The following is a 22029-nucleotide window of genomic DNA, read 5'->3' on the forward strand; positions in this document are numbered from 1 at the left end:
ACCCACGCTTCCCCTCTCGCGCTTTCATCGTCGCTTTTATTGAAAGCGTGAACTCATTTGTATGTATTCACAACGACAACAGGGTGGTTGCTTTGTTCAGCAGAGCCACAGGAGGAAATCGGAGCAGTAAGAGATCTTCCATGTTCTACCCTAGCTAGTTTCTCATCCTTTCTGTTATAGGTAACTAAGGTAACCACTTCAATTAGGCTTTTTCTTATTAGTCTGTCACAGTGGTGGAACCAGAATTTGATCGCATTGGGGTCAAGCCGTCAAGCATATGAAATGCTTTTCTTTCCCTCGGACCTTGCCCAAGTTCTTGTTCCATAACCATAAACAGTGAGTTCAAAAAAAACAGCCACAAACACTGATTTTCATCCCCATATCCATTATCCATGTGTAGAGAAAAAGTACTTAGAGAGATTGAGTATTTGTGGTTCAAATCCACTTTGTACATAAGAAAATTGGGATCTAAGACTAAGCTACTCACCTGTAAATGGGTCGGATGACTCTAGAAAAAAGCTCCAGCTTGTTGGCGGTGGTGTTCAAGATGAGGGTTTCAAAAAAAAATTCCTTGAAGTTACGAAGCAAGACAAGTAAAAAGGGTTGGAGGGAGTATGTTTTTTTTTTTTTTTTTTTAAAGATTTGGTAGAACATTTTCAAATAGTACAATTGCTGCTGTAGAGGGAAGTAAATGAATCACAGTATCACACAATGTCCCTGCATATATCCAATCTGGATGCATCTGTTAAAATCACCCGTCTATTCTAGCTTTCTTGATGGCATTTTCTTAAGAAAAAAGCAAAGCCTAAGATTCAATGTTTCCATCTTTCCGTCAAGAAACTAATGTAAGTAGAATTATACTTTTGATCCAGATAGGAGTCCATGTAAGGGGTTACAATGTTTCATGCCTTCTTAGGAAATTTGCAAGTCTGATCGAACTCTTGATGACTTAGGCAAGAATGCATGTTTGTCCACTGTCATTGGTATTCTAGATGGACTCAACCTAGCTGCATTGCTGCCTTTTTTACCTTCATTCGTGCGTGAAGTTCTAAGGCAAAACTATTGATCAAGTGCCAAATAATGATCAGATTGCAAGCAGCAAAGTTTCTTCTATAAACATATGCAAATGCTAAACCATAAACAAACATCAAAAAATCCAAATTCTACAAGTATTTCAGACAACTGATTGAAATACATAGAAGCCAAAAGAAACATGAGGATGTGAAGTAGAGATATCACTAAACAACTGCAACCTCAAGGTTTCAGGACATTCTAAGGTTTCAGGACATTCTGCACTGCTTCCACAACAGCTTGTCCATTGACATAGTGCTGGCGGCAGACAGTCTTATAGACATCAGAACCACCAATCAATTCTGTCCCCAGTCTTTCGTGGGGTGAAAAACGCCCGCTGCCACAAAGCTCACATCGGGCTGTCAGCTTGGTTAACTTATGGAATCAACAAGGGAATTATATCAAGCACTAAACCAAAGCTCTTTCTGTAACAAACATTTGATTACACATACAAATAAGTATCATAGAGATATGGCCACCATTTTTAGAAGGGAAGCTGGAACTATAGATGTAAAATACTCCCAAGTAAAAAGTAGTACATCATCAAAATAGGACCTTATTTTTGCATGAAACAAGCAGACCCAAATTTTGTATCAGGATAGGAAGAGAAAGGAAAAGAATTTGTACGCCGAACCACAAGTAGTTGCCGTCTAGCCCGGCAATTACAATAGTTTTTCCAGTTGCCGTCCAGCCCAACAATTACAATAGTTTTTCCATCAAGATCAGCTGCTTTGCAGCAGAAATTAGAAAGGTCGTCAAAGAACTGAGCTTAGTCAATGCCAATCACATCCAACTGCCATCAATTACCAATATTTAAAAGAAAATTTTGAAATAAAAAATAGTGCAAACTCTTTTAGTACTTTTAAAACTCTTTTTATCAATATATAATAGGTCTTTATCGATTTAAAAGGAGGGAGATATGAGTGTTTTGCTGAAATGATTTGTTTTTTGACCAACTAAGGGTAAAATGGTCATATCATTTGATGTACAAATAAATTAGAATTCGAACTAATTGGGTTAAACAGTAGATTCAACAAGCTTTCTAATGGTCCAAACTCCAAACCACGCACAAATTGGAGTTCGGAAGTGTTCGAGACGAGTCCGCGAAGTTTGACATATTGTGTAGTTTTTATGCGCCTCAGGCGCATCTATATGCGCCCCAGGCGCATTCTCTAAAGTTCACAAAACAGCCAAACTTTGCAGTCTTGCCATAGACACTCCCAAACTTCAATTTTGACGTGGATTGAACCGTTAGAAAGCTTGTTGAACCTACTTCTAACCAAAGTAGTTTGGAACCTAATATTTTTGTACATCAAATGATATGCCCATTTTACCTTTAGTTGGTCGAAAAACAGGTTAAACACGAGAGTTCACTTTGATTAAACATAATTCCTTGACGTGCTTTCAAGATGTGAAGTTTTTTTGACATGGCTTCTCATCAAGAAATTGAAGATTTGTGGAATCCTGTTTAACGTTTCAACGATCTGAATCGTTCATACTCTAGACCTCATTGGAATCATTATTTTAGGAAGAATTCATGCTAATAGAATAGCAATTAGTATCTCATCGGAAAGAATTAGTAAGAAGTTTGGCTTAGATTAATGAGCATGCCCACATTGAATGAAACCCAAATCTCCCTCCCCAGTTTGAATACATAAGTGAATCATCTTGAAAATTATCAAAAATACTTGACGCTTGTGTTGTGATCGAGAAAAGTTTTGAGCTTTTGGATTTGAGCAATGTTACTAACACAACTGTGTCTGCAGCTGATACACACTCGGATGCAGTTGTGCCCCGAATTGTGTTTTAAAGATGAGTTTTTAGACTTTTTGTTTGGATTTTCCACTCGACGCCTTCCATGGATTGGAGAGCTAGATTTCAGTACTAATTGCAACATAGTATGACATTCTGTTTCTGGTTTGTATCTATGATGGTGACAAATGAAAATGGCTCTGTGATTAATTTTTTTCCCCTTCTTGAGTTCTTCATCACATTTGGTGCTGTGGGTTGTTGGTCTAGTGTTTCAATTGGATTTTGTATGACCTTGAACCATCAACCGCGTAGTGTTTTTTTTTTCCCCCGGTCTGGTTTGCCAAGGTTTCTGTATCTACAATGATGGCCATGCAAATGAAAATGGCCGCTTGATTCTGTTTCCCCTTTTTTTTAGCCTTCTTGTCAGTTTAGTTTTGAAGGGTGCGGATTGTGACAATTTTTCTTTGAGAATTGGCTGACATTGCTAGGTATGAATAGATATTTGAACAAATGATGTTGGTGGGATGTAAACTAGTTGAGCTAAGTAGTGGGTTTTGCAAGTTTGGCTAAAAAATTCAACCAGTTTTCATAATTATAGTCAACCTTGGTTTGAAAACTTAAGCTTTAAAATATGTATTTGAACGACCCATTGTTTTGTTGCCCTGGAAACTTACATGTACAGTGCACATGTCATTCGAGTTGTTCATTTTTTATCCTTTAATGTGTAGCATCCATGGAAAAAATCATCCTGATCAATTGGTAAGCACTCGTTACTCGAGTTGCTTGGTTCATTTGACAGCTATAGACATTAATGGATCATAGTTTTAGGCTGCAGCAATGAATTTCACCCTCTTATTCCCCAAACGTGGGTTTCTGGATTTCTTGTTTTGGACGTTGAAGGTATCCCTAGAATATCTGAAGAGGGAGAATATGAGATCCTTACGATAAACTCTACTGTATAATTTGATACGATTTTGTAATGAGTTTAGTGCTAGCTGCTAAGCATGTAAGACTTGAACACCACATAGACTTAGGGAGAATAAGTTTTCCCTTCGTAAAACCTGTTGTATCTCCAAAACAGCAGAGGATCATTTGGTGTAGAATTTACCCTATCGCTTTCTTTTACTGAGGTTTTTTTGCAATGTTAGAAAGAGTAGTGATCATGTTCTCTACTTCTCTTTTGACTATGCAGAGTTTGGTTCTTTTCATTATACTATTTAACTTTGTTTTTGTTTCTGCTTTCCTTGGGGAGAAATAGTGTTCATGTTGTGTTGTTTTGTTCAATTCAGCCATTTCTAGATGATAATAACTTCACGGGCCTGAGTTCAAATCAAATTACATTGAACTGCTTGGTTTTCTGAGGACTACATGTCTAATGGTTTGGTGTTCCATACTTTCTATCATTTCGGTTGCCACCAAAGTGTATTCCTTTGTGTTCCACTATACTTTCTATCATTTTATGTCTACTGACGAGAAATTTTGTTGCTGAACTGCTATCAAACTTTAGACTGAGCAGTTATGATCTTGATTTGAAAAGTTAAATATCTCAACCTAAAAGTGTGCCGCTTCATGGAATTGTATTTTTCAATTCAATACTTGTTATTTCAATCCCGGATCCATAATTTTGCTTGTTTACCAATTCAACTTGGGCTCTCTTGTTCTTCAGTTGTGAACTGATTCGAGGTTTTGTCGTCAGGCATTTTATTTCTCTCCCTTAGTGTTTGCCTTTTGTCTTTTCACGCTCCTAGAATTTTTCCTGAAAGACATATATTTGATATTCTGTCTGAAAGTTCTGATCCATCCGAGCAAGACAAAAGAACCATTATTGTAGTTGATTCATCTGGAAGGTTTGGGCGGTATAGCGACCTCCTTGGAGCTGGTGCTGTCAAGAAAGTTTGCAGGAAATTTGATCAATGGGAAGGAACAAACGTGGCATGGAATCAGGTTCAGTTAGGGTGGTTTAGTAATGATCCCTCAGTCATCAAGAGGCTTTGGCAGAGATTGCTTTGCAGAAGTCATTGAAGAATGAGTACATTATTGCTCTCTATGGTTTTTGGAGGGACGATGAGCATTGCACCCTTAATTTCATTAGTGAAGCATGCATTTCCGGGAATCTTAGGGATTACGGGAAGAAGCATTGCCATGTGTCAATGAAGGCATTGAGGAAGTGGTCGCAACAGGCACTCAAGGGTTTGGATTATTTCCATACCCATGATCCTTGCATCATTCACAGAGACCTCAACTGCAGTAATATTTTCATCAACGGAAATGTCGGAAAGGTTTGTTTCTCTCTTTCAACTTAATGAAACCTAGTTTGGTTGCTAATTATGTGGATGAATTTAAAATTCTGAAGTAGTAATCTCTTGTTGGTTTTCTAGTTGTAATTGACCAATAAAATGAAATGATATTTTATCAAGAAAATGCTGACCACAGCCTACTGGACATGTGGGTTAAGGTGTTTGTTGGAGTATGAAAAATGATAGGAAAATATATGAAAGTGAATTGAAATGCTTAAAATGTGTGTTGAAGTTCTACATTTTTAGTGGGTGGTTGTTACTTGTAAGCATGACCATGTTTTACGACAGCAAATGTCTGTTATTGGAACTAATTAGTGGCTTCAACAAACAAAAGGGAAGTGAAGTCATTGGGTACCTTAGTTGAGCGTAGTTCTGTTTGTCGAATTGCTTTTCTAATGTCAAGACCTAAACTGGATTTGATTTGATGTGTAGGTCAAGATTGGTGATCTAGGTTTGACAACTATAGTAGACGAAACCCATCAGGCACATTCATTGTTGGGGACCCCAGAGTATATGGCACCAGAACTGTATGAGGAAGATTACAGCGAGTTAGTAGACATTTACTTGTTTGGAATGTGCATGCTCGAAATGGCGACCCTGGATATACCATATAGTGAGATTGATAGTATAGCCAAGATATACAAGAAGGTGACAGCGGGAGTGAAGCCTCAAGACTTGAACATGGTTAGTGATCTGGAATTGAAGGCCTTCATCGAGAAATGCGTAGGCCAGCCAAGGGAAAGATGCTCAGCCGCTGATCTTATAAAGGACAATTCCTGTCCGAGGTAGATTATGATGAGGAGGAGCTTCCAATTTCCAAATTCTGAGGTGAAGTTTCGGGATGCAGCCATTACTTGTTCCAGCAACTACGCATAGTCTAGTCTTTTGTTTTTTTTTTGGTTTGGTTCCCTGTAGGCCATGCTTGCTTTGAAGTTGTTAGTGATAATGATGAAACTACATTTCTGTTTCTTTTATTTCGATATAGTTGTTTCTAATCCAATACGTCCATCCACTTGGACCACTTGACATTGGGAAGAAGGCGAATTTGGATTCAGTATTTGTCCTAACACAGATATATGCACAGTTAATGATATACGTTTTATTTTTTTAAAGTTCTGGGAGAACATTTTCGATGATTACAGTTGCTACTGTAGATGAAAATAAATGAATCACAGTATCACACAATGTCTCTGCATATATCCAACCAACATGCGTCTGTTAAAATCACCCATCCTAAGCTAGCTTGTTGATGGCATTTTCTTAAGAAAAACGCAAAGTCTCAGATTAAATGTTTCCATCTTTCCGTCAAGACACTAATGTTAGCAGAATTATACTTATGATCTAGATCGGAATCCATGTAAGGGGTTACAATGTTTCATGCCTTCTTAGGAAATCTGCAAGTCTGATCGAATTCTTGATGACTTAGGTAAGAATGCATGTTTATCTGTTGTCATTGGTATTCTGGATGGCCTCAAACTAGCTGCATTGTTGCCTTATTTACCTTCTTTCGTGCATGAAGTTCTAAGGCAAAACTACTGATCAAGTGCCAAATAATGATCAGATTGCAAGTAGCAAAGTTTCTTCTGTAAATATATGCAAATGCTAAACCGTAAACAAACATCAGAAAACCCACATTCTACAAGTATTCTAGACAGCTTATTGAAATACATAGAAGCCAAAAAGAATATTAGGATGTGAAGTAGAGATATCACTAAACAACTACAACTTTTTCCATGTGAGAGCCACTTTGAATTTTTCTACAAGGTTTCAGGACATTCTTCACTGCTTCCACAACAACTTGTCCATTGACATAGTGCTGGCGGCAGACAGTCATATTAGGCATCAGAATAACCAATCAACTCTGTCTTTGTCTCCCCAGCCTTCCGTGGGGTGAAAAATGCCCGCTTGCCACAAAGCTCACATCGGGCCATCAGCTTGGTTAACTTATGGAATCAGCAAGGGGAATTATTTCAAGCACTGAACCAAAGCTCTTTTTGTAACAAACATTTGATTACACATACAAATAAGTATCTTAGAGATATGGCCACCTTTTTTAGAAGGGAAGCTGGAACTATAGATGTAAAATACTCCAAGCAAAAAGCAGTACATCATTAAAATAGGACCTTCTTTTTGAATGAAACAAGTAGACCCAAATTTTTATCAGGAAGAGAAAGGAAAAGGATTTGTACGCCGAACCTAAGGTAGTTGCCGTCCAGCTCAGCAATTACTATAGTTTTTCCATCAAAATCAACTGCTTTGCAGCAGAAATCAGAAAGTTCATCAAAGAACTGAGCTTAGTCAATGCCAATTACATCCAACTGCCATCCATTACCAATATTTAAAAGACAATTTTGAAAGCAAAATCAGTGCAAACTCTTTTAGTACTTTTAAAACTCTTTTTATCAATATATAATAGGTCTTTATTGATTTAAAAGGAGGGAGATATGAGTATTTTGCTGAAATGATGAGTTTTTCGACCAATTAAGGGTAAAATGGTAATATCTTTTGATGTACAAATAAATTAAAATCTGAACTACTTGGGTTAGAAAGTAGATTCAACAAGCTTTCTAACTGTCCAAACCACGCACAAATTGGAGTCCAGGAGTGTTCGAGATAAGCCCGCAAAATTTGACATATTGTGGGCGCACCTATATGCGCCCAGGCGCATGCTCTAAAGTTCACAAAATGGCCAAACTTAGCAGTATTGCCATAGACACTCCCAAACTCTGATTTTGACGTGGTTAGAACTGTTAGAAAGCTTGAACTGTTAGAAAGCTTGTTGAACCTATTTTCTAACCCAAGTAGTTTGGAACCTAATATTTTTGTACATCAAATGATATGACCATTTTACCCTTAGTTGGTTGAAAAACAAATAATTTCAGCAAAACACTCACATACATATCTTACTACTAGTGCATCAAATGGAGTTGGCTTCTCTGCAGTGTAATGGCTAGTGCACATACATATCTTACCGCAAGGAGATATGAATCAAACCATTGATTGTTGAAATCGATGGCCAAAATCTCATGCAGTCCGGTGCAAGGGGTGGACTGCAGAGAAGTCGATCCGGTCCTTCATCTAGAGAGGGTACAGTTTTGATCATTTGGTATTGGGCTGGTGCGTTATTTTTCAGGTGTCTATGTAATTTTTTCTTGAACAGCAAGAGTCATTTGATCATCTGCAGATTACAGAACGTGGTTTGCGAATGAAAATGAAACCTATGCATTATTATACAGTCTTGGTAGGTAGCTAGATTGCTATTCTTTTGTTTTTAACAGGCCCTGCACCAAGGGTAAGGCCCAAAGGCTCCTTCAGAAACACTTTAAAACCACAAAACCAACGAGTTGACATGCTAAATTACACGATCAAGTCTTTAATATGAACCAGAATTTTGGAAGAAAAAAAAAGTGGCCTAAAAGATGTCAGTTATCAATCCAAAAAAAGCTATCCACCCGTTTACGAATGACATATCTGACCATTAAAAGGTCCTGAGCAAGCCCTCAATCTCCTTCGTTACTCTGTGAGGGATAATGAACAACGAGCTCCAATAGACCTGTAAAATTAGGGATGGGTATGTTTCTGTCTTCAGATACTTGTTTCTCCTTCAGTATTCTGTTGGGATTCCCCAGTTTGTTTGTACTTGTTTACTTGGTTTCATAGGAACCTTTATTTCCTACAACAAAACTAAACACATATAAATTTTTGGTTGACAGCCTCAATCCAAATGATTTGGAATCATAATTGTCAGATTCAAGCACTTCTGTGGTTAATTTCTCAACATAACTTCATTAACCAAATTGAAGTGCCAAATTGATCTAAATTGCAATTTCATGGCTATAAGGTGTGGTCCTCATATGGATAACAGCTATGATCCCCCAAGCAAGGCCACCTTACTGCAACCAACTAAAGGGGGAGAGCTGCAAATCTCCAACAGGATCCCAATATGCAACCCTTCTCTTCTCCTTTGTCCTAGTGTCCATCGGAGCCAGTGGGATTCGACCATGTTCCGTAGCTTTCGGAGCAAACCAAGTGGAGCAAAGAAACGCATTAATAGGTGCAAGAGAAAATATAGAAGTTTTGCATTATGATTTTTCACTTACCTTAGCTATGGAGGCTCCAATAAGTAGTGGAAAGGCGGTGCTGTGGCAAGGACAACAGATGCTAGGCGCCAACCTAGTGTTAAGGCAGTTCCAAATGCAGTGACAGTGAGTGCAGCATTCTGCAAAATAGTCTATTGCAGTTCTCTAGTGCACTTCTAACTAATGTTGCATCTGCTGCTAACTTCGATATCGGAGAGCCAATGTCATTGTATCATTCTCATCCAAAACAAATTACCCAAACCTCATTGCAAAGGATTGCTACAAATCAAAACAACAACCAGATTCGAGTATAACAATGCAAGGAAGAGAGCGTATAAAGGTTGTGTTGCCTGTTGGGATCTTGGATACATGGAGGGAAAAGAAAGCCCATGGTTTTTTTATTGTAGTTTCTTCCAAGATTGCATGATTGTTTTAAAAAAAAAAATTCTTTGAAGACAAAATCTCTTCACCGTGTTCATCTCTTATTCGTTATTGAGCATAGCATAATGGTTATCAAGAATATGAAACCTGTAGTTTTAATGTTTCCCAAGACTGGGTTCTTTGCTGAAATTCTTCAAAAACAAGTTCTCAAAAACAAATCTAGAAAAAAAAATCAATTGAAGCTGGTAAAAATTGATACTATACAAGATCTGTCTACACAAAGGAAAGCGGGACTCATCAACTCTCTTGCTTTTACTTTCTCTCCACGAATCCAAGATCCGAACACAACAGGAATTACTTCGAATCATCTCTCTTTCAGCATTTTACTATGATAATCTATTTATTCTTTTGCTTGGTGCATACTTGATTTGATCTGTTTTTTTTCCTAAATAATTTTTTCCCTTGATGCAATGTGATAGGTGAAAAATGGAAAATTGGTGAAGCAGTGGACTATATATCCATGAGAAATTAAATGTCACTAGTAAGCAACCTCCATAACTGCAAGTTTGGAGCATCAAGCTACCCTACTTTGTTAGAACAAATTGGTCGACAGACATGTTACCTGATGCAGCGGAAGCTAATGAAAAACGGAACTACTAAATTGAGTCCGAATCCGTTGATTCGTAACGAATACCCGGAGATCGAAATCCTTCTCTAAACCTGTTTAGTCAAAGAATACCCAGGAATAAAGGCATCAAACACTTTGTTGATTCCGTAGAATACCAAAGAATTTGGCATAAAAGAGAACACTCTTTTTAATTTCATTAATCATCAAAAACTTCCTAATCCTAAGACTTACAACTCTACTTATAATCAATCCTAGTAATACTACAAAGGTAAATTGAAATTAAGAAACTACTTCCTTGTTAACTAAGATACTAAATAAAAGGAAAATCACATCAACCTACCTAAGTACGGAAATAAATAATTCTAGACTAAGAATATGAAATCACAAAATTTCCTAATCAAGAGCTAATTAAATAATTACTATATTCTTCATGAATTCACGGCTGCATCATTCTCTCTGGCTTGAGAAAACTCGTCCTCGAGTTTCCATTGCTTCAAATAATTTCGAGCGCCTAAGCTTGTCTGCATTGGTCTTGAACTTCAAATTGGTTTTCTCGAATTGACATTGTAAATAAGTGCCATGAAAAACTACCAGGACATAAACAGATTCAAACTTTCCATAAAAAGAGGTTTTTGGTGATTTTTTTTCTTCTTTGAATAATCTGACAGTGACCTCTTTTCCCAAGCCAATTTTAACCATGAAATCTACAATTGTAAGTTCATTGAGCAAATCACTCACTTGAACAAACTCTGGAACATCAACAGTACCAACGGCTGGAACTTCATTAGGAACACCAAGAATTAAAAAAGAATCCGAGAGCAATGTGTCGGAGTCATTTGTCTTCTTAAAGCCTTCAACAATGAAAGGGTTTGTATCAAAAACCGGTGGTTTATTCCAATCCACGATTGGATCCGGAACAATATTGGACGTGAATGGCCACCGAATTGTACTCTCCTCCATAAAGGTGCACAAATTCAGTGGGTAGTAGTGAGGTTGATTGTCAATGATCAAGGTGGCCCTCTTAACCAACGCTTTATGCGTATCCTTGATTTGTTGAAATCATTCCCCTAGTTGTGCACCCCGTGCAGCCTCATCACCTTCGTTCATATCTTCGGCAACAACATAACGATCATCACGAACTGCTTGTCGCGCCATGATCCGGAATCGAGCGCAGGCTCTGATACCAACTGATGCAGCGGAAGCTAATGAAAAACGGAACTACTAAATTGAGTCCGAATCCGTTGATTCGTAACGAATACCCGGAGATCGAAATCCTTCTCTAAACCTGTTTAGTCAAAGAATACCCAGGAATAAAGGCATCAAACACTTTGTTGATTCCGTAGAATACCAAAGAATTTGGCATAAAAGAGAACACTCTTTTTAATTTCATTAATCATCAAAAACTTCCTAATCCTAAGACTTACAACTCTACTTATAATCAATCCTAGTAATACTACAAAGGTAAATTGAAATTAAGAAACTACTTCCTTGTTAACTAAGATACTAAATAAAAGGAAAATCACATCAACCTACCTAAGTACGGAAATAAATAATTCTAGACTAAGAATATGAAATCACAAAATTTCCTAATCAAGAGCTAATTAAATAATTACTATATTCTTCATGAATTCACGGCTGCATCATTACCTATGCTTACCTATTCATGGAATTATTTCCATGTCCAGATTCTCCAGAATGTCAATGACACCATTCATAACCAAAGCATGTGCTTTTCAGGACGACAAACTGTTCACATGTATCTTAGCATATTTGGTTGATTAACTTGCTTGAACTACTTACCCAACTGTAATTCAACCAGGTTCTACAATTCTGCAACACTGGATATGGAGTAGCTATAGAAAACTATGAGGTCCATGTGAAAACATAATAGATTGGTGATATGGTTGCTTATGTACTGTACTGTACTGTACTGTACTATTGAATTTACATAAATGATAGGAGAGGCAGGTGTTGAGGCTGCATTCAGGGGACTTGAGAAGCGTATTCCATACCAATTCTCATTGATGATATCCTCTCATTCTGCAAGTGTAAAAGGGCTTGCCGTCAGAGTTTTGTTCACAGAATCATCATCGAAGTCACTCGAGGAATCATAACACCACTACAATTCAGAAATGAGTTACTTGTAATTTGACAATCTTTTACTTTAATATTTCCTCGGCAAAATTGGGTCACCAAAACAACCTTGCTCATGGGAAAATGACTCTATACGCTCCTTATTTTTTCTGAAATTTTATAGCTTCTCCCTTCCTGTTTCCCAATTTGTTTTATGTGTTTATAGGTTCTGTTATTGCATTTTCATTTATAATTTGACACTTAACACCAGTGTAGAGTCTAACAGATTAGACATGCGTGAGGTAGTGTTTCCCATTTTGTTCTGCTTTGCTGTGAATATAGTCAGTTTCATGCGTTTTTACCTTGCTCTGGTAAAGACACTTGCAAGTCGCAACTGTGGGTTCGGTTCCGTTGTGTCAGTTTCTTTACTCCTGTTATCCAAGTCCACTGAACAAAACTATATCGAAAGAGTAAAAACTCCAGAAAGAAGAATTTAAAAAGGTGCTGCGCAGTAGTGAAATATGAAACTAGATCTTTCTGTAAGAGAGAGCAAAGGAGAATAGCAACATTCCGCAATACTTTCCATTATGTACAAAGCCGGAACCTTCTAGAAACAAAAAAGATCCTGGGACAAATCTCTAGAGCTATCGGTACTCTGGCGATTATATGCCGTGGCAGGTCCTTTTGGCTTAGTTACTCGCACTGCAATACGTACACATGAGTGGACTACATTTTTAGATCAATTCGAGTTATAATACGAAGTAATGGAATGTTATCAATCATTCATTGTGCCTTCTCCTGTCTCTTCCACTTCTAAATCTTCTGCCTCACATGGATCAACAGCAAATCTTCATCAGGAGCTGACTCTTCAACTCTCTCATCACTGGCCATAACATCAGTGACAGCTGACTCGCTTACACTTGTTGTATCGCTCTCATCAGTTTTTTCCAACTCTTCCTCAACTCTGTGGTAAACTGGAAAATCAGCCTTCAATGTAATCATCACGATAGAAACAGAAAATACGAAAGAGGGTCATACCACACAAGTGCGTGCTGGTGAGAGTACTTTGAAGGAGTTGGGACGGTTACTGAAGTTCGTTTCAGGCACTCCAGGTATTCCTTCAGCGGATGTGAAATGATCAACGTCATGGCCCACCTGCAAAACAAAATTATCCATTATATCATCAGACATGCGTCTTAAGTGCAATGTTCTAAATGGCGCTTGGCGCTAGTAGGGCGGAGACCCACCTCCAAGCGCCAAGCCGCCTAGGCGGCCGCCAAGCAATTCGGCATTTTTTTTTTTTTTTTAACAAACCATTATCCAATCAAACTATATTCTATGTATCCATAATACAAGTTCAAAGTTCTACATAACCATAATGCAAAGTTTAATGTACAAACCCAAATGAAATTAAGTAGTAGCAACTAGCAAATAAGTTGAATAAGACAATAAGTAGAAATAAACGAGATCAGAGATCCCTAATACCAAGTTAAAAGTTCATCTCCTTTCTTTAACTCTTCTCCTCCATACCCTTCCAAAACTTGATCTACATTAGTTTAATACTATACATTTTAGGCCGCCAAAGGCCTCCAAAGACGTTGATGATGCCGCCAAGCCCCGCCAAGGCTCGCCAAGACCGCCTAGGCGGCCGCCAAACCTCCCTGGGCGCCAAATCGCCAAGACCGCCATGGCCGCCTAGGCGGCCGCCAAGACCGCCAAGGCCGCCTAGGCGGCCGCCAAACACCGCCAAACCTCCCTGGGCTCCAAATCAAACGCCAAGGGGTATTGGCGTGGCGGCAGGGTACCTCCAAGCGCCTAGGCGGCCTCGGCGGCCGCCATTTAGAACAGAGCTTAAGTGATGGAATTGATGTTCATTAACGAAACCCATCAAGGGTCCAGCACATTTCTGACCAACGAGAACTGAAGTGGCCACTTTACGTTAATAAGAAGGAAATACAAATGGGAAAAGTCGTTTTGAAGGTTGGTCATTAAAGCTATTGAACTGAACTGAAGTGGCCACTTTAAGTTTTAACTTTTAATTTGTGAAACCTGTGACCGAAGTCTACCATCTTACTCAGAGCCTTATATCATACAGTAGATGATCGAACTGCAGTACTAACACTTTTGGCACAATAGAAGTTCCTACTACATCTTTTTGAAGCAAAATAAAGAGTTCCATTTTGAGGTTCTTATGCAGATCAGCCCGCACCCATAACATCTTTCGAGTGGATATGGCATATGAAGACTGCTTGAACACAGGCAGCAATTGGATTGCCGGAAACAACATGAAAACAATTCAAAAAACAAAAATGAAAAGGGCCCTTACCCTCTCGTGTCCACCAAACTATAGAGCAACACTGTCCAGAGCAACCCTATACTTCCCAGGCAAGTCACACCCAGCTTTATACCTGCATGTATGTATCAGATCAGACCATGTGGATCAAATGGAGGATTATAAAATCCCATCACTAGGAAGTTAAGATCATCATTATAATATTCCAAGGCTTGAGTAGAAAATTTCCTATCTTATTTCCACAAATTCAATTCTTTTGTTCTTGCTATGTAACCACAGTCACATACAAAGAAGCAAATATAGTGAATATCTTCGTACACACTCATCATATGTATTCTCTGGATGAAAGTTGAACACAAAAACTACATTTCCACATTCAAATACAATAACCTGAAGGTGAAACAAAACGATCAACATTCCAAATGTTAATGAGGTGAAATGTAAGCAATTTGAATGATATTGTAGTTCCTCGTAGAAACCAAACAATTATCAATCCTGAAAATGTGGGGATGGAAGATGCTTTGACCAGGTGGATATCACCAGGTAGGTCTGTGGATACCACTGTGGTACTTCTTTGCCTTTTGAGTTATCTGGGTGGCGTATTGACCATTCGATTCTGTATTGTCATAAAGGATACAGTTGAATGGCACTGCTATTACATATGACGACCATAAAGTGAAATATCAAAAGACACTATAAAGTGAAATATCAGAATTAAGTTGAATGGCACTGCTATTGCAAGGGGCGACTTACGTGAATTTAGAAAATAGTGTCTTTGTGGATAGGCACAAAGAATTTAATATGGTTGTACATGAATTTAAAGGGCTGACTTACATGGATTTACATGAAATATTATGTAAGGGGCGACTTACATGAATTTAAAGGGTTGACTTACATGAATTTAGAAAATATTACGTATGCAATTTTTATAAAATTGTAGGGTGTTTCTGTTTTATAATCCTAAATTTATAGAATTTAGGGTTTTTAAAAAAAAAAATGAAAGACAGAAAAACGTGGGAGTGGGGAGAGAGGGGGGGGGGGGGAACGTGGGAGTGGGGGGAGGGGAGACTAATGCTAATGTGCATCGAACATGGGACCAATATTTTTTTATCAGTACCGTTGTGCCTTTATCCCATGCATTGAACAGGTACAATATTTGACTTAATTTTTTGAAGTAATTTAATTTGATTTAATATTTGTTGCAATCTAAGTCATCCATTGCCGAGCATGGATGGCTCGGATTGGCCCAACTCTCATATTGTTCCTGAGGGACAGCATGCACCTCGGGTTCCTTTTCTATCAACTAGAGTCGTTCCCATTCGATGCACAAGACAATATTTGTGTGATTCTGCTACAAAATATCGAGCTCACACAAAATTTATTTTTTGTCCCGTGCATCGAATGGAAACGACGTTAGAAAGCAAAATATTGTCGGTTAGGCAGCAATAAGGGGTTAGTATGGTTAGTTTTTGTGCCTTTGCAAGAGAAAATATAGAAGTTTTGGATCATGATTTTTGGCTTACCTCAGCTGTGGAGGCTCCAATAAGAAGTGGAAAGGTGGCGCTGTGGCAATGACAACAGATGGTAGGCAGCCAACCTCTTGTTAAGGCAGTTCAGTGACAGTGAGTGCAGCATTCTGCAAAATAGTCTATTGCAGTCCAGCTAGAGCAAGTCGAACTAATGTTGCATCTGCTGCTAACTTTGATATCGGAGAGACGATGTCATTGACTCATTCTCGTCCAAATCAAATTACGCAACCTCATTGCAAAGGATAGCTAAAACTCAAAACAACAACCAGATCCCAGTATTACAATGCAAGGAAGAGAGCGTATAAAGCTAGTGTTGGGATCTTGGATACACGGAGGGAAAAGAAAGCCCATGTTTTTTTGTTTGTTTTTGTATTGTAGTTTCTTCTCAGGTTTGCATGATTCTTTTCAAGAAAATATTTTTGAAAACAAAAGCACTTCACCGTGTTGATCTCTTATTCGTTATTGAGCATAATAGTTTTCAAAAATATGAAACCTGTAGTTTTAATGTTTCCCAAGACTGTGTTCTTTGCCAAAATTCTTCAAAAATAAGTTCTCAAAAAAAGAATCTAGTGACAAAATCATTTGAAGCTGGTAAAAACCCAGATACGAGATGTGTCTAAAACAAAGGAAAGCAGGACTCATCAACTCCCTTGCTTTTACTTTCTCTCCATGAATCCAAGATCCGAACAAAACAAGAATTTGAAAGAGATCAGAAAAGAACTGGATAACATCGATAAGCGAGCATGGGAAGTGAGACGCTCCCCCATCAAGGCAAGGTCATAGTTCTACAATAGATATACAGGGATTGGAGGGAGTGCTACACCTAAAAATAGGAGAGAGACGCGTTGGACTTCTTATTTGATTTGAGCAGAATCAGGAGCAGAGAATGAAGTCAAGATACGAGTAATTCCAAGGGCAAATAGAGGAGCCTCCATTCCTGCTAGAGAATTGCTCCCACTGAACTGTAAACACAATCATTGTGATACTAGCAATAACTAAGACGGCGTGCACTGATGGAAAGGTAATGTGGTCCTACCAAATATTTCATTACATACTTGACATGTCCCTTAATCTGGACTCAAATACTATCCAATGGTTGCATCTTTGGTACTTAAAGCATACTTGTCAAGATAGAATAACATTGCATGGTCCAACTCAGCTAATAATAAATCGGAATCCTTTAAAAAGGAGCCCAGTGGTGGATTGGTTGGTTTCGCCAAGAGTTTAGACATAAATGAACTAGAACAGAAGAAATGCTAAATATCCCATTTTTAAGATCCTGACAACGGGTGAGTCAGCATCAATCATCATATCCATCAAAATGAACTTGTTTTCCCAAGTCTCTCTCAAACAGACACAACCCACCAAAAGAGAACCGATAGTTGCCATTAGCAACCAAAACACATACTTACATGGTACGATAAGTTCGCATCCATGATTAGGACAAAATTACCTGAGGCATGCTTCAAACCGTGAACATAAGCAGTCCCTGAAATTAAAACTGCATCAAGTACCAGCTCATCATTTTCATTGCAAAAAGAAGAAGTATATACATTACATAATCCGAGTTTCTTAGGTCTAGCCTTCAACAGCTGCAGTTATAAAAGACCAATTACTGGTGTTTACGAACCAATAATGAGTAAAATAATTGATCATCAAATATAGTTCCAGTGCTTCTTACAATACGATTTTTTCCATACGATCTACTCACAATTTGACAAGTGGTTTTACTGCTTGATATAAAAAAATAAAAATAAAAACCCCAAAGCTTTCTACCTTACCAAGCTCCGTCATGAAAGAAAGAATCCACCAAATAATCAAACACAGGGCTTCTGCACCTGGAAATGCGCATGCACAGAAACATATCCAAACACTCGAGAAAGCTAGAAAGGAAAAATGATAGCTTTGGTAATAACAAGAATTGCCTGGAAAAAATTGAATCGTATAGAATTCGGATCAAAATTGAGGGCCAGAATCAATTCGAAGAGAGTTGAGAGAGAGAGAGAGAGAGAGAGAGAATACAAATCTTCGGGGAAATGGGTAAACTCGCATTTCAGAGACACGAGGTTCAACAAAATGGTGTTGCAAAGGTTTCATTGATCCTCGCAACTTCAACACGGGAGGTTTCCCTAAACGACGTCGCAAACTTTTGGCCTCTAGCTGCCAAAAATTACATGCCTTCCTGTTATTTAAACGAGGTCGCAATTATTTTGCTGTTGGCTGCTAACTATTACTTTTGGTCGCCTGATATTACCCTTGCCGCTAATTATTGCTTATGGCCGCATACTATTGCTTTTCCTGTTAATTCGGAAAGCGTGAACCTAGAACACGTTTTTTCCTTTTTTTTCCCCTCACCCCCACGCTTCCCCTCCCGCGCTTTCATCGTCGCTTTTATTGAAAGCGTGAACTCACCATTTTTATCCACAACGACAGTTAAGGTAACCACTTCAATTAGGCTTTTTCTTATCTTCATCTTCAGAGGCGGCTCTACATAGAGCCTAGCTTCTATGGTCAACTGAATACCTAAACAAATTTTTATTTTTTATTTTGCTTAGAATGCATGTAAAAATTATGAGTTAGCTTTTTTTTGAACACCCAATTTAAATATCAATGAACACTTTATTTTAATAGTTTTGAACACTTGACTCAAAAAGAATTGAACACCAAACTCAAAACTAGTTGAACACTCAATCATAATCCAATCATGGCCCATCAATCCAAGTAATTCATACTAGGGTTCCAGGCATGGTGCAACACGTTTTGAATACAACTAAAATGAATAATGAAATTATTGACCACGCCCGCCAACGAAATTGATTTATACGAGAAGATTTTTTCTTAAATTAAGTTCAAACAGAGTTCTTCTAGTGCATGCCCGTGCCTTCAGGCATGGATCGAACAATTAGCACATGCAAATCAACACTGTCTTCATGAACAAAGTATCAACTTGTTCATTTAACACCAAAGGGTCGCTTAGTGTCATGTAACACCGACACTTCTAGAGATTGCCGTATCCGTGTCAGACATGTGACACGACGGATACACTTCACAAGACCCTAGATCATATGAAAATAGTATCAACGTGTTTATGTTACCACAACCAATTTTTTTCGTTATCATATTAGGTGCGAGAAATACAGATAAGGAGCAATTACATACCAACTATCAAAAACTTGTTAATAGCACTCAAACAAACAAAAGAGAAAAGAGGGAAAATAGGAAACACAATTTTATTAACATAACAGAGTTGTTATCTAACATAAATTGGCAGACTATAACCTTCCCAAACAAATAACTAAAAAAATAAAGTTGTGTAATAGTGAGATGGAGTGAACACGACTCTAATTTGTGCCCCAAATTGCTGCACATGCAGTGAAAACCTAAAAAAAATTACATTAATTGGCTACGGATGCACCACCATTAGCTACACATGAAACCATAAAAATATTGAAACCAACCAAAGCAATCAAAAAGTGATGAAATGCAGCAATCATAAAATTGAAGGGAAGATCGGTATAAATAATGCTTCAAAATTTCTCTACTTAACTGTCCCGATAATAAATTAGAACCAACCATCATATGAGTTTTTAATCGATCGAATGAGATATTGTGCCAAATCCATACCACCACACCATCATTTGAACATTGAAAATTCTATAGCAACTAAGAAGATCATTATTCATGGGTACCTTACAAATGTATCTGACCATTATATGTTTTAGCTAAGGTTCTTGGAATTTATACACACAAAATCGGCATGGTCTGTTGGCTTAATCAAGATACTAGTGTATTTTCCTTTCCCTTAACGCAAGTTGCATGGATTTTCCTTCCCCTTGGTTGTAGTTCTTGTCCTTAATTTGCATTTCTTGAGCCATCGATTCTCCTTTTCGTAATAGAATTATTAGAATAAGCATAAGAAATTCAAAAACCCAAAAAATAAAAAATAAAAAAGATATGCAAAACAAATAGCATTCCAAGTATTGTAATAATGAATTTGAGTTAGATTAGACAAACTGGTTTGTGATTATTGTGCTAACAAAAAAAAACTACGTACTAATGAAGAGTGGAAATTCACAAAATTTTACAATATTCCTTGAGGAGCTTACACGTACACCCTGCAATGGACCAATAGAACCTGAGAAAACCAACCCACGTTACGAAGCCTTTCAATTCCCCGCAAGGTTAACACATATCTCTTTTAAATTCTCAGGGTATCATGATCACATACCAACTATTCATAATCCCAATTGCTCGTAGGGTATTGACCACACTACCAACTATTGATCACAACTGGCAAAACCAAAAGCAAGAAAGATAGCGAAGGCTCCACTCAACTGATACTACACGTGGAAAATATTGTGAAGCAAAAAAAAAAAAAACCACCTAAAGGACAATGCAATATAAAATTCTTAAAGTTCTGAATGCCTTAAAAAATTAGAAGGTATGTTTTCCTTCTTCCACTTTATTAGCTAACACAAAGATTCAATAATTTTTAAATCTTTCTTACGTTTTCACTCAGAGTCAAACTTCTTCTACTAATAGTATGATTTCACAACCCTAGATCAACTTCATCTAAAATTACCCAAATCTACTATCCTGTGACCTGTAATCACTCACATGCACTTTGATTCCCAAATCTAAAGATCTCTCAACCAAAACATAGTGACTTCAGATAATCCAATTGGGACTATAAAAAATAAAAATAAAAATAAAAATAAAGGACCACCATAGACTTACCCGCACGTTGGGTTTTACATTTTGTCAAAAAAAAATACGGGTGTAGGGAAAACAAAAAAAAATTGTTAATTTTAAATTGCAACTGAACCACCACAACCACCCAACCACACACCCCACAAACCAACGACCCCACACACCACCCCCCCCCCCCCCCCCCCCCCCCCCACACACACACACACACACACACACACACACACACACACACACCCCATAAAAAACAGATTTAAACCTACCCTTTTCTTATACAAAATATATGGATGATAGAAGAAACAAAAAAATTTGTTAGAAATGGAACCCAAATGGAGGAAAAATTGAACCAAAAGAAAATAGGTAACGTAGATGAAGAACCCCAAATCTATTTACTCAACTGTTAGAAAAAGAAAAATAGTCTAAACAAAAGGGGGGAAAGAGAGAAAACCGTGGTTGGGGGTAAACTGAAAGAATGAACGGCTAACGGAGAGTGATGAAACTCTCGCAAAGTTTCTTCCTGACCCGAAACGGGTACAAACAACTTTCCTTGAGAGCGCAAACCTTGATTGGCGTGGATCATCCACCCTTCTTGAGCGTTTCCACTAAGGAATCCAATACGAAGTTCCTCCGCTTCTTCGTCATGTTGTTGAGCCTCAATTACTCGAGTTGATAACGTCGATTGCACTGTCAAGTTAAAATAATGGAGCCACTCACCTTAATTCTTGAGTCTTGAACTCGGAAGCAGATTTCGGTGATTTTCAGTAGTGTGGTAGTATTGTAACTGAGATTGAGAGGGAGGGGGGATGGGGGAGGAAACAAAAGAAGAATGTATGCCTCATTTTGGGCAAGGCAAAGGCAGCCCGTGACTTTGGAAACAGCTAAGGTTATAGAGATTGATTTTGACACTCCCTTTTGGATGTGCGGTTATCAAGTTGAGGAGTGCCAAAATCACTGCTGGGGTTTTATTACCTTTTTAAGTTTCAGACTTTGGAAATCATACGCCTAATTTTTCGGAAATAGCCCATGATTTTGCCCTTTCATTCTTGTTCTTAGGATGAAACCAATCCACGTCATCTTCTAAAAATGTCAAACAACTTCAAATTACGACCAGATTGGTTTCTCCATAAACTTTCCATTTCTTGTTTTGTTTTATTCCAGAAAATGCAAAGTATTTACCAAAATGCCAAGGGTTGAATGAAGGGTAGAGATTTATACAAAA

At 37.9% G+C, this 22029-nt stretch overlaps 1 pseudogene; it reads left to right on the forward strand.

The window, feature by feature from the left end:
- Nucleotides 1–1542: 1542 nt before the first annotated feature.
- On the forward strand, nt 1543–5947 carry LOC131330529 (probable serine/threonine-protein kinase WNK11; annotated as a pseudogene).
- The last annotated feature ends 16082 nt before the right edge of the window (nt 5948–22029 follow it).

The sequence above is a fragment of the Rhododendron vialii genome, chromosome 6a (assembly GCF_030253575.1).
Source record: "Rhododendron vialii isolate Sample 1 chromosome 6a, ASM3025357v1".
In the NCBI taxonomy this organism is placed as follows: Eukaryota; Viridiplantae; Streptophyta; class Magnoliopsida; order Ericales; family Ericaceae; genus Rhododendron; species Rhododendron vialii.